This window comes from Neodiprion pinetum, chromosome 1, assembly GCF_021155775.2.
Source record: "Neodiprion pinetum isolate iyNeoPine1 chromosome 1, iyNeoPine1.2, whole genome shotgun sequence".
In the NCBI taxonomy this organism is placed as follows: Eukaryota; Metazoa; Arthropoda; class Insecta; order Hymenoptera; family Diprionidae; genus Neodiprion; species Neodiprion pinetum.
Window position 1 is genome coordinate 22,490,614 of NC_060232.1, and position 14,167 is coordinate 22,504,780.

Sequence of the window (14,167 nt, forward strand, 5' to 3'; positions counted from 1 at the left end):
GTTGAACAAAAAATGGTTTGTTATCGCATCGAATGTGGTTATGAGACCAGCAAGTGGATCAAATTTCTGATGACGGATTGATGAACTCATGATAGTGAGTCAGCGAGTAAGAATTTGTATGTCCAGCCAAATACCCTGTACCATAATATCCATCATCCAATACGGAATGATACCTTTCAAATTTTCCGCAACGATTCTCCAGGCATTAAAATTCTGTCAATCAGAGCTTGCGATCAGGATGAGAGTCTGTAAGATTTCTGAAATCTGAAACTGTTTGAAATCCTTTGACTCTAACCATTGCAGTCGAATAATTATTAACAAAATACAAGCAAATCGCACGATGCTTTGTGCGTCGTGCGGTTTTCACCTCGCAGACTAAAATTGAACAGAGTGTGGTTAAACGGGTCTGGCGGTATAATACACGGTCGAGCCGGATAAGAATCAGTGCCACGGGCATATTAAAATTTCCATGCGGCTAGCCCCGGCCAATTGAACTGTCACAGGATCTGACATGGGTTCGTTCGGAGCTTTTTCTTACCCAACTTGACGCGTCCATCCTTATCGACAAATGTGAGGTACGACGCTCCTCGATCACGCTGTTCAGCAGACACAGATTATCAACGACTGTACCACGCGGAGGAGTTCGTTTCCAATAACGAGCAAAAAATCGAATAAGAAGATATTGAACGAAGAAACGCGGAAGGGTGGTTACAAGGGGTTTAATGGGAAAAAAAGTTCTGATACAGCGGAGACGGGGATGGGAATTAGCAGCGTTCTAACATTGATGGTTCATCCGGAAGCTCTCCTGCAGAACCGGCAGGACCCGTGGGTCTTCACCATCAGCCAAAGGTTATATACGACGGATATCCCCCAGCTAGCTACTCGCGAGCACGTATCGAATAAATTATAGGTACCTACCTTCGAGTGCGAGATCTCATCGTGTGCTTTGCTATTAGCAACACTAGCGATATCGTGTACATGCTATGTGCAAAATATACACAGCTACCTACACGTTGGTACATAACATAAGTGGGAGCCACCTCCTAGTCGTGGTTCTCTAATCGGTGACGGTGCGTGCGTTCTCAAATTATACCCGGCAAACGATGGTGGTTGCATGACCTGACCGGTACTTTATTTTGTATGATTGAATAATTGTACCCTGGTGAGACCGGAAAACTAGACTGAGAGACCATTTTCAATGGTCACGATTGCTCAAACGCCACTAGTCATCCTATCCAAGAATATGAGAGATGGGTTGATTTGCTACACCTCATGATTATTATGGTAATCATTCTTATTATGAGTACTAGCGCGAAGCTGAACGCCTATTGAATTTATTTTGAATCGTTTTCTTGTTTTTTATTTATTTATTTATTTTTTTAATTTGTTTAACTTCGAGCAGGCAAGTTAATAAATATTGCCTTTCAGTAAACTTGCTACTGCAATTTGTTTCATATTTGTATTTGTATTGTAAATACTGTTTTCAGATAAAATTTCTACTGCAATAGGTTTTGTTATTTTTATGTATGATGCGATGACTTTTTGCCACAAAAAACAACTTATATGAAATTTTTTAACTCATCGAGGAACTTTTTTTTACGGGTCATCTTCGTTTTTAGACGCGGAAAACGAGTAAAAAATTTCTAAATTGGCATGATGGATGCAATATCTTCATTTCACTGTAAATATTGCTGGATTGACATGAAAATGACAATGAATTATTTATAATTTGACAACTGTAATTTTAATGCTGTCAAAAAATTGAAAATCACAGTCCTACACGGAGAAATTCTGAGATTTGAAACACTTCCATGCAACCTCATTTCAAATTCCACATCGAAATGATTCTCGACAGTGTTGAGCAAATTTGTAATCAGCCAATTAGAAATGAGAAATCATAACTTTAAGTGCAATGAGAAAAAATCAAGATCGGCGGTCGGTCAGAAAACTATACTCAATATCTAACAGGACGATTAGCATAAAAGAACACGACAATAACAAACTTGTTGATCATTCGTAGCGATATTTGCTTACACAGAGATATGTTATTATTCGACATGATAACGTAGTCTGACAATGGTCTGTAAAGAGAATAGGATTAGCTGATAGATGCATTAACATGTTAAAATAGAACACAAGTACGCATTTATGTTTTTATTGAAGTAAACAGCATAATAACTTACCAATTATATTTATGCCATTACATTTCTTGCAGAGATCACACTCATTTTTATAAATCATGATTAGAAATAAATCTAACGATCGCTGCCATACAAAAGTTACGACAAATTTGCAAAAAATCTGTTTAAAAATGTTTCAAAAAAAAAAAAAATATCATCTGGTCATCAAATATTAGGGTGGTCCTCAAAAAGCTCATCTTCAACCAGCTCTGCACCCCTCAGATCGGTTCCAAAAAAAATTCGTAAAACTGTTTGAAAGTTAGAGATAAATAAAAAGACTCAGCGACGATAGTCGATCGACAACTTTAAGTAATGACTAATGAGTGCGCATTGGGAATAATTACTTACTGATTTTTAATAGAATTACAAATGATTTGTCACTTTTTTTATTTTCAATATTCGAAGAATTTTTCTGCCAAAGCTTACATTGTTTCAGGAACATCGACGTACAAAGCTACGATTGTTCTTCATTTCCCCGCTACAATGGCAATACTGTTTAAAAGGCACATGTAACATTTCATTTCTCACAGCGATTTTCAATCGTCAGTGATTATTAGTGGCTTCTGCCCAAATTCGAAAGTCAAACTGAATTTATGGTCACAGGTACCCTTTATAATTGAACTAGAATGCTAAGATTTTTTTGAATGCCGGTTAAAATCCAAAAATAATCTTTTTAAGGATCACTCTATTAATTATATTAAACAATGCTACATGCTTTGCTTCGTGTACTGTCAAGCTGATGGCTCTTTCAAAATCAAGCCTGTACCCAAATGCATCGATCGACTTCTGACGTCGGAGATCCTGTAAAACAAGATATGAGACATGATTATGTGACGATTCGTATTGGAAATAGGAGAAGAGACAAAGAGGGACAGAGTGAGACGAGTTTGGGTCGAAAAAGTTCAGTAGATCTACGTAGTTCGATAATATAAGACGTGTCATAACAGTGAGTTGAAAAGTAAATCCTGGCCGGGTAGAAATTTTAAATGAATATAGTACAGAGAATCCACAGACTTCACTCATAATCTTTTTTATTCATTTTTAAACATCGGCACTGTCTTCTATGTGTATCTATGTATCTGACTCAAAAAAAAAAACCTCTCTCGTGTCAATTTTATTTTACGGACAATTTTCTCCTCACTCATCGTTTTATCTTTTTATTCACACATATGTGTGTTATTTCTTATTTATTATGTGTTTTCTTTAAACGATCAGGCTAAATTTTTTAGACCTGCGCCGATTAGTGTCCCTTTTATATTGTAACAAGAAAATAAAGCATTCAAGAAAGGGTGGAGAAATAAAAGAAAAATCCAAGTTCCAAGAATTATGTAAAAGACTCAATTTTTCTTGGTGTCTGATTTCATGTGTTTGTATCTTTTGCTGATTTTATTGCGTAGATTGCACAAGAAACTAAAGTCGATACAGTTATTTCGAAAATTGCTTTCCAATCCCGTATGAGATGTAATTTGAGAAAATGAGATTCAGAGAATCATGTGCAACAGCGCTTACTTGGAGCCCTTGCCGGATTCATTTTGTGTCCTTTGAACGTCCAAACTGTGTTGAAGCCATCAAGCGAATAATTTGCAGATCTTCATCATGTTCTGTCTATACCTGGCACAGCAGACCCCTTGAAGGGCAAGGTACCTCATCTAGAAAATTAGAAACAAAGCTTCGTTACACTTTCGTGGAAGCACGGCTATTACAAGCTACAGTACAATGTTACATAGCACATAACACTTTTTACTCATTACATATAATATATGCGAATAAACTGTAATCTAAGCTTTTTTACGATTAGTTTCATGCGTTACTTCAATTCATATGATAATTATGGGATAATTAAGAAAACCGATTGTACTCGAAATTCAGAGCTAGTGTATTATTGAAAATGCTGGTGTTGCCATATTTTCCATAGCAATTTCTCATTCAATATTGATATTAATAAAATTTCTCACATCCGTTTCCTACCTGCTGTTTATAATCAACTCACACAGCAGCAAATTTGGCGCACACTCGTGTTGCTGGTATTTTTCCCTCAAAGGCTGTGATTCCAATCTTCTGATTTACGATGGAAATAAATATGTATGACATCTTACATTGTAGTAGGTGAACACAGTTTGTAATTTTCAGCTTATAAGTGAATCAACGTCTGACCTCGTACATTAACATAAGTAATCAAGCATAGCTTTCGCACAATATCTTATCTTGTTGCAGATAGTATAAATCAATCGCTACGAATTTACTCGTATCAGACGCTTTTACAATATCAATTACAATAATGTGCATCGATTGCTATCTTTTCCTTGATAAAATTAAAAAATAATCACTTATTGTTATTGGTGACATAATTAATTATTGCACGATGGAGCTTAAAAAATATAAAATCAACATATATACGTATTACATTATTTCGCATGGTAAATGATTGTATGAAAGTAGATAACGAATATGCGACAGTTCTCATTTCTCATGGCGTAATTCCACCTGAGAGTCCAAAATGAACTATTCTCGACAGAACAGTTACATTGCAGGTTTTTACCTGATTTGCATAGCTTCAAATCGGCCAGTTAGATTTTGCGATGCATATTTGTAATAATATTTGTGGATCAACTTTCCAGGTAAAGTAGCAATCCAAGATTGCGTCGTTGTAAAGAAGCTTTGATGAAACTGTTTTTTTTTCATATTGTGGAGTCGTACGAGAACTATTGCCGAAATCATAGTTGGCCAACGTACAACGTACACGTTTCCTAAGGTGACACCTTGCTATGATAAAATTGATCGCTTCTGTAAACTTTAATAGTCACCATAGTCTTCGGAGTCAATAAGATGAAAGCACAATAGTGTCTTTTCGCAATGTGCAATTGACTTTGGACCTGGTAAAAGTAAGGATGAGTCTCATTCATTCTGCCAGAGATTTTCTAGTCGAGGATTTTGCGAACATCTCCAAGTTTTCGTTCGATGGCGTGCTCCAGAGTAACATCCCTGACATTGAAAGGGCATTTGATCTCAAGAACATCATAATCGTCCAGCAATCCATCAGGTGACGCACCCAAATATACGTGTTCTGAATTAATGAAGAGACTGCAAGGAGTGACTGTAACTCCTTCGGTTTCTTCAAATTGTTGAAAATCTTTCAGCTCGCTCTACTTGCCATACTGCAAAGCAGGAAGAGGTATTTTTTGCGGATACACAATCGTTGTGACTGTGTTGGCTGAGAGTGTGGTTGGTTTCATGCGGCAAACCTTTCCAAAATATGATGCTGTGAGTAGTTTTTTCATCAGAGATTTCCATTCTCCGCTATCACCTTGGACTCTTGTTCAAACTTCAACGAGGTTTCGTTCTGCCTGCTGTTCTGCCAATTTTTCAAAACCCAAACAAACTTGCGCTTTGAACGCAGCATCGAAAAGATCGGATCGCTGACAATTTCGACCATAGTTTCGTTCTGAAGGAGACTTTATTTCAGAGGATCTTGCTGACATGTGCTTGTGTTTAGGTTCTATGTGCCTCATCTCGTCCTTTTCCAGCCTTTTAGGATTTTCTGCTTTACGTTGTAGATGCAATTCGTGAATCAGGGAAGTTGGATTATTTACCATCGCAGTACTCAACTTTGATTACGACTCATGTGTGTTGAATTATAAGACAGCCCCAGCGTATCGTGCAATGTAAAAATTTCTTCTTCCAAAATGAATATACTTTCCTTCGATAAACTTGCCGACGATGGCATTGTAGCTTTCGACAGTGTGACTGGTGACATTGTACAGCAAACTCTCGGTATGCCAACTTAGTAGTGTAATTATATTAAATATGTATAAACAGTTTCAAATATTTTATTAGAATACTGACATGAACATTTCAGCGTCGATTTATCATATCGGTCACAAGTCAAAGACGAGTCGCTTGACTCTCGGAGCTGCTTGCAGTGGCTCGACCCGTGTCATTCTGACGAACAGTACCACGGTATTATATCATTAAATTTTCGCGTTGTAAAATATTAGTGTATACAGCTTAACCAACAACGGAGTTGCAAAGAACCTATTTACTCTGTTGTTTCGTTGTGGGTGGAATAGATTCCAGTGGTATCTAAGTGCCGTGAATTGTTGAACAACCGAGAGTGTGCAAATAAGTGCGTGTGTCAGCTGTCAACGGAATGTTGTATAATAATTTTTTCGTTACTTTAGTGTTCAGTAGGTAGTGTCGGAAAAACAAAAGAAATGAATATCATTGACTCTTAAGTGCTATATCAATACGATTGATGTATGGAGAGTCGGATTATTCCAATTCTAATGTTTCCTAATCGTCAAAATTATCAGTTCAATCAAGAATTTTCAACGACTTTACGACTAGATATATGACATACACTTTTTCATGTATGTATATTAGAGTGTCCCAAAAAAACCGACTATTTTTTTTTTTTCAAAGAACATTGAAAAATCGTCAGAGTATCTCTAGAAAATGACCCTGTGAAAATATAAGCTCTTAATATTAATATTTAGAGGTGGCGATTTGTAATTTTCTATTTCCCATTTAAATAACATGGGAAAATTTTTTTTTTGTACTTTGGAATTTTGTGATGGGATAGCGAGCTACTTCATAAGTATGACAAAATCAGGTCTTATAGGAAATTTGATGCTCTACAAAAAAGGTCTGATTGACATTTTGCGTAAATCCAGCCGTTTCAAAAATATCGAGCCTCAAACTTCGGACTGTTTAAAATTATGCTTTTTTTTTTCGTAAATACAACGAAAATTAATTTATGTGTATTATAAACCCAGAATTATCAACTGAAGAATAAATATATGCATATATTTGACGGAATGCAGATCCGAAATTATTAATAATTTGACAAATGATAATTTTTATTGATTTTTAGCGAAAAATATTTACTTACCTAAAAAAATTCGTGAATTCATAAAACCTTATTAAAAAAAGATTTGAGCGACTTTGTATCTAAAGACTCTTTGGTTTTATTTGAACGGTTCGGTTTGTGTACTGATTTTCTTGATTTAGAAATAACTTCATGGCCTGCTCATGACAGCTTTAAAAATAATCTTCACTTTTTCAATTCATTGAAAGTTGTTAATGACGTTGCTGAAAGAAACATCGCGTTAATTTCTCAATACAATCAACGATTAACCAAAAGTGAAGAGCAGTTCCAAGGTTTGTTACACAACGTGAAAAAACATCGACAGGATTATCCAAACTTTAGGAAAAAAAATTTATTCTAGATTTTACTGCTAAGAAATTGACTAGAAATGTTTAAATATATCTTGTATTTTACTGTTATTACTGATTAATCTAGTACCAAGACAATAAATCTATTATTATTAATTTAAATGGATTATTAATACATAATACAAATAAATTTATAATAAACTTCTACGAATTTTTTTGGGTAAGTAAATATTTTTCGCTAAAAATCAATAAAAATTATCATTTGTCAAATTATTAATAATTTCGGATCAGCATTCCGTCAAATATAAGCATATATTTATTCTTCAGTTGATAATTCTGGGTTTATAATACACATAAATTAATTTTCGTTGTATTTACGAAAAAAAAAAGCATAATTTTAAACAGTCCGAAGTTTGAGGCTCGATATTTTTGAAACGGCTGGATTTACGCAAAATGTCAATCAGACCTTTTTTGTAGAGCATCAAATTTCCTATAAGACCTGATTTTGTCATACTTATGAAGTAGCTCGTTATCCCATCACAAAATTCCAAAGTACAAAAAAAAAATTTTCCCATGTTATTTAAATGGGAAATAGAAAATTACAAATCGCCACCTCTAAATATTAATATTAAGAGCTTATATTTTCACAGGGTCATTTTCTAGAGATACTCTGACGATTTTTCAATGTTCTTTGAAAAAAAAAAAATAGTCGGTTTTTTTGGGACACTCTAATGTATATATATTGAGTGATAAATACGGTTGCCCACCTTGTATAATTGACCCGTCGAACCGTAAAATGCTATGAGTATAAACAACATTAAACAACGATGGCGGTATGCTGTTTACCCATTGTAATGATTCAAATATACCTGCTAAATGGAGACAACGAGAGCTGATGAGAGTTTGGTCCATGGAGTGCGACACGTGGTATGTTTCTTCGCCAATTTTGACTATCCTCATTAAAAGCGGATCTCTTGGTCGACGACTTTCTTCGAAGTACAAGGTACGGAGGTTCAAGTCTCGGTAATAGAACATCAGATACCGAAGATCGACTAATGTGTTGTAAGAGCAAAGTTGCATCAAGATAGACATTTCAAACCCAAAAAGTAAAAACTCCAAAAACTATATCTAAATTGGAGAGAGACTATTTAAAAGCAAGAAACAAAATAAAGTGAAATCCCAGAGTCAAGTGTATGGATGAAAAGACAATTATTTACAATTTTAATAATATACACCCTTTTCAAGAATTCACACATGGAATAAATGAATGATGGAATGGATGAACGAATGAATCTTAATCTTAAGAACGGCTCGTGTTTTATACATAGATAAAGAAAAGAATGAAAAAAATCGTGCTATGTTCGTCGTACCTTATAAAACAGACGTAAAGTTTATTCGTTAATTTTTCTTCGTATATTCGTATAAATAGTGTTTTTGCGAAACTATGAACGACATTGCTCTCCAAAAGGTAACCCCAAATAATGTGCCAAAAATTGACGTGGATATGGTGGAAAAGTTTTTCAATAAAAACGATGATTCCGCCGGAGTTGTAAGATGTGGAGTAAAGGCAGAAAGCGAAGGACAAGAGTTGGAATGTACAAAAAAACTGGGCTCTCATCGAAGAACACATTTCGCAAACAATCCATTAAATGAGTTATCTTACAAGTATTTGCTGGCCTCGGTGACTCCTTTTTCGGCCTTGTTATCCCGAAAAGTTAATTGTATTGTATTCTGGGGGAGCTGGTCACGGATTTGTTCTTGTTCGGTTTCTGTTCATTCATTTATCATCATAGGGGTTAGAAATTTTTGTGGCACACAATGTCAGATATGAGGTTGGCAGATTATTACTTAAACGCAATTCGTGGTTTGATACATTCTTCCAGTAATTACTTAGAGTAGAAACATATATGAAATGTGTAGTGATGTTTTACGTAATCTGGTTTTCTGTCTGTCCTGAACATTAAAACATTCTTTCTAAATTTTAGACTCTCACAGCTTCGGCAGACGCTGAATTGATGTGATATGCGCATGGACAGCTGATTTTTGCAAATATGAACGACCGAACGCAGGATCAAACACCAGCATAGAGACCATTTACTTGAAATTAGTTGAAAATTACTGTAAATTACTGGAAATCAATTGGGAATCAGTTATATGCTGAACATCTTCAAACGTTTAGGAACCACTTGAAGACTAGTGGAATTCAAACTGTTTTTGAAGGGTGGGCATCACCAGAAAATCATCATGCATCATATCATACATCATACATCATACATCATACATCATACATCATACATCATACACCATACATCATACATCATACATAGTATCAAAGTTCGAAACCAAAGTTTGGGTGTTCTGATGTTCAGAAAGTGACGTCACCCAAAATTTTTTCTCTCTTGACGTCATCAATCTATAGTAATCGTCAACGACCAAAATCAGCTAGCCGAATTCCTCAGTCCGGAAACAACCGCGCAGTAGAGAGGACGTACGGGAATCGCGCTCCACAGATTTCAAGTACCGGGTTCTCTCTGCGCTTCGGGTTCGCTTCTTGGTGCAACTCGACTTCCAGGACAAGTGCTCCGTAGTTCTGGTTGTCCAGGTTCTTGACCTGATGACTTTTGACCTTCCGGACTAATTTTCAAGTTCACAAGTTTGATTATTGAAAACGTCATGTTTTGTACTATCAAACGAATATACATGCTTCAGATAAAATTCTGAATCGGAAAAAAAAACCTAACGACCACGATCAACAAATTGCAATTGGTGAGTAGTTGGCATAGTAGACATAGGAATACATACTATAACGTCGTTCAATTAGAGCTAAAATTGCTGTGTTTCGCGTTTCAAATCTTTTAGCACTTAGCTGATTGTTCTGTGACATTTTTTGACGAAATTTATTGTCATAAAATTACAATACGTTATACTTACATGCATGTGTAAACGTGATTTGTAGCATTATATAGAAAAAACCGTACCGGCAGATTCGGTTTGCGTTACATGCACAAAGAGAGTGTTCATTCTGTATACTGTGAAGCAAATACCAGAATTTTTTGGGGAGTCATCGCGCCCCAGTCTCCCTTACAACTATGTCATCTGGTAAAACACTGATAACGAGTAAGTTAAAGCAAGTCGCTTATAAATCGTTGATAATTTCAAAGCGTGTGGCCCCTTCGATCACCATCGTAGAATCTGTCCACAGATTTCGTCATACAACTTCAAGGTGCATCAAAAGTAGTTCTATAATATAACTTTAGGACAATTCGAAACTTTTAGACATTCAGAATTTGAAGTTAAGTCTTTCGGCAAAATTATAGTGTTACCAATTCAACAGCAAAGTTTCATGTGTGTTTATTTCCATGAAATAAAATGTTAGTCACTTGAAAGTGAAAGTTAACAAGATTCAAGATAATTCTAACATGTTCACTTTTAATCTTGTGTAGCTTTCAACGATTAAGTTTTGCACTATGTGACGTTTGTCGACCAAACTTTTTATTTCATAGAGCCTGATTCATGAATGAGATTCACCTAGAGTTCCGATGATAAACTTCAGCTAAAAACTCAATTCGGTATTGATATCCAGATTCTATGATAAATATTTGAATAGTTACGGAAACTTGGGTAGCTTCAAACTCTGCAAATAAGCTCGATCGATCAAAACTTCAAGTATATAAAGCGATATACAATACATAGCACTGAGCTCATTGTATCGAACATAGTCAGGTGGATAAAGTCGAACGAACAAAGTATATCTTGCCAATTGTAATTGATCTTCCGGGATACGAGGCACATAAAACTTCGACCAAACGAAGCCAGCAATAGGAATCTCAGCACAAATTTATAAATTTTCCAGAAAGAACTGTTTTGATATAATACAAAAAATATAACTGGTCGCAGTGCAAGTGTCATTTTTGTGACACTGATTCAATTCCTATAATATAACGAAAAAATGTGATGTTCACGTGTCTCATAGTCATAGGTTCAGAAGTCAGTAAAAATATACAAATTAGTCAAAATTATTATACTACATTAAACTGGTGTCATGAACAGCTGAGCTCTCGGTAAGGCTAGATACTGAGTTAGTAGTCTTGCGAATCGTAAGTTTATGGTCATGCAATCGGGTAAACTTGGTTTGACAACACAGGCCCACAAAAAAAAAGTGTCTGAACTCGGCATGTAAAGCATGTTTTCTTACGTACTTCCGGACCGATTTTCAGTAAATGGCTGTTGAAGGTGAGAAAATTCCGAAAATCAGATATAAACACCTAATCTACAATTTAAATTTAATTTTTAATCTAATTTTTATTTAATTTAAATTTAATTTAAATTTATAGTCGTGTAGAATGAACTGCCAACCTAAATTTGGTTTATTTACTTTGTGTAATAATCGTTTATTGTGAATTAAAGCAAGTTTCTGCATCACAAAGTAACTGTTTCATGATTTCACTCTCAATTTTTTACTGCCTAACGAACTGTTCTTTTAGTCATTTAATTGTAGCAACAAATACATAGGTATATACACTAGTAATTACATACTTTAAAGTTTGTCTCAGATATAAATTGTGGCAAAACACCCTGTCCACAATCCAGTGGCAAAAACTGAAAGGCGTCTAGGGGCAAAATTCGAGTATTAATGTTACTTTTATTCGAGCGCCAGGTCGTGTGCAATTTTCCTTACCTAGCCCCGAACCAAACTAGGATATACCGGGTAATTCGGACCAAGGTTCATAGATCGACGAGTAGACAAGGGAAGGTCTTCGCGTGGTCACCATTTTTATTCCAATTTGTGAACAGAGTGTAGGTCTTATACTACAGTCTGACAATGCAATCGCCATTTTTATTCCTACGGAAAATTCCTCATGTGAAAACCTTCCATTGCCTACTCGTCTATTTGTGGACCTTGACTCTGACTTCCGGCTCGAGTGTTGTGTGTTCGCGGACTGCCGCACGGCTACCGAAGCGTGGTTGTCTGTGATAAACTCAAGGAAGGAGGAGCGGGAACCGACAAAAAAACCCTTTACCAACGAAAAATTTTGAACCTCGATATCACTTTCATCACCTTTGGATGTGGTTCAATCCAAGTAAATCACAGGCTATTCTTGTTGCTAGTAATCACTCGAACTCACACACTCAGACTCTCACATTATACGCCCGCACCTGACAATGGCTCGCCTCTAAACACTGGATGTTATGATCTGATTTCCGAGTTAACCGGTCAAAGGTATCTCACAGGCCGTTCCCCTCTCGGTCACTCTCTTATGGAGGTACGTGGAATCAAATATTCAAAATTCTCCCCTCGCGTTGCAAAATGTAACCTGTAAATATTATGGTGTATCGAAAAACACGTTTTTTCGAACTTCGACATGGACTAGTGTGGGAAATTTTGGACTTGACAAAAAAATAAAGTTATTCCAAGGAGAATATTTTTGGGTTATATTTTCAGCTCTAGCACACGATTTTAAATTTGGGAATTTCCTTAATACAGCCAAATGTTCCTGCATATAGTGAGGAAAACAAGGAAAGTCAATACTGGCATATTTATTTTCCGAGTTCGATGGATTTATTACACCTTACTACGCCTTGGATTGTATGAACCTTTGTTGTATGTACCTTGAAACGGTATTCCCATACACAAAAGAGCTATTTTGAAAGATTTTTATTTTTTTATCGTTTATTTTTTCCTTCTCGTTATAGATCACAAGGAGCAAGATGAAAGGAAAGAAAGCTCCTGTTGATTTAAAGATGGTGAACCAGTTTATCGGTTTTGAAGATAACGCAGCCCAGATAGTTATGAATAATCTTCACATGCCCGATGATTGAATTGCTTAAACACAATATACATTTTGCGAATCTAGGAAAGTTTGTTTTTTATTACTAACATTATACATACAGTGTGAATTACTAACGACTGAATAGTCCGTCGTGGATGAATTTCTCGACTTTTTTTACTAATGGACGTGATTATATATCTCGGTGTCACAGATCACTAATTGCAGCAGTCAACGCTGTTGACGTTTCGGCCCTTGGGGGGAGGGGGGCTCCTCAGAACTGGAAGTTATTCATACTTAAAAGTGTACATGAAAGAAAAGTATCGCACCAACTAAAAAGGGAAGAAGAATCGGTTCTAATGAACCGAAGCATATAGAAAGAAACCAGAGAATACGGTAAAAATCGGTGGCAAATTCATATCACTATTTTTGTTCTACTAACCTGTATGAATAGGCAAAAAAACCGTTTGAAAATCGCTCAGTTACAAGTAAGAAGAAGAAAAAGGAACCATCGGTAAAAAAATTCGTATCCAGTATTCATGCCTTGGTTGTCATCTGTAATAACAGGTTCGAAAATTGTCGAACTCTTTGTCATGAAACTCAATCCTTGGTTTAAATTGACTAAAGCTTACCAATACACAGGAAAAGACATGTGCTCACTTATCAAGTGAAGTGACTTGAAGAAACATGTTTTCATGGAAAATGACATGTTTTTTTCTGTCTCGATAACTGATGTAATTATTCGCCTTCGGCACAAAGAACATCACGCCCGGAATGGTCCGTCGTTTGCTATAGTTTAATGCTGACGCGCTATAATCCGAAAGCAATTGTTTGCCAGGGAAACCGACTGTAACGAACGTAACCTCAAAAATTTTGACAGTTTTCACCGGCAGCTGTATTCAACACCGACAGCTGTCTAAATTTGCGAGGTTACACAGATCAGGGCGAACTGTGATCTGAATTTATGACGTTTGATCGCCGTGGCAAACTATACCACTCTCGGATTGCAGCGCGTGCGCATTAAAATATAGCAGACGACGAACCATT

At 36.0% G+C, this 14,167-nt stretch overlaps 1 long non-coding RNA gene across 1 annotated transcript; it reads right to left on the reverse strand.

Annotated features, from left to right (window-relative positions):
- Positions 1 to 2,880: 2,880 nt before the first annotated feature.
- LOC124215495 (uncharacterized) lies at positions 2,881 to 12,507 on the reverse strand. Its single transcript, XR_006882366.2, has 3 exons — positions 12,412 to 12,507; positions 3,690 to 3,829; positions 2,881 to 2,981 (listed from the first exon to the last, which is right to left on the reverse strand). It is a non-coding gene; the product is annotated as an uncharacterized lncRNA (long non-coding RNA).
- Positions 12,508 to 14,167: the final 1,660 nt, after the last annotated feature.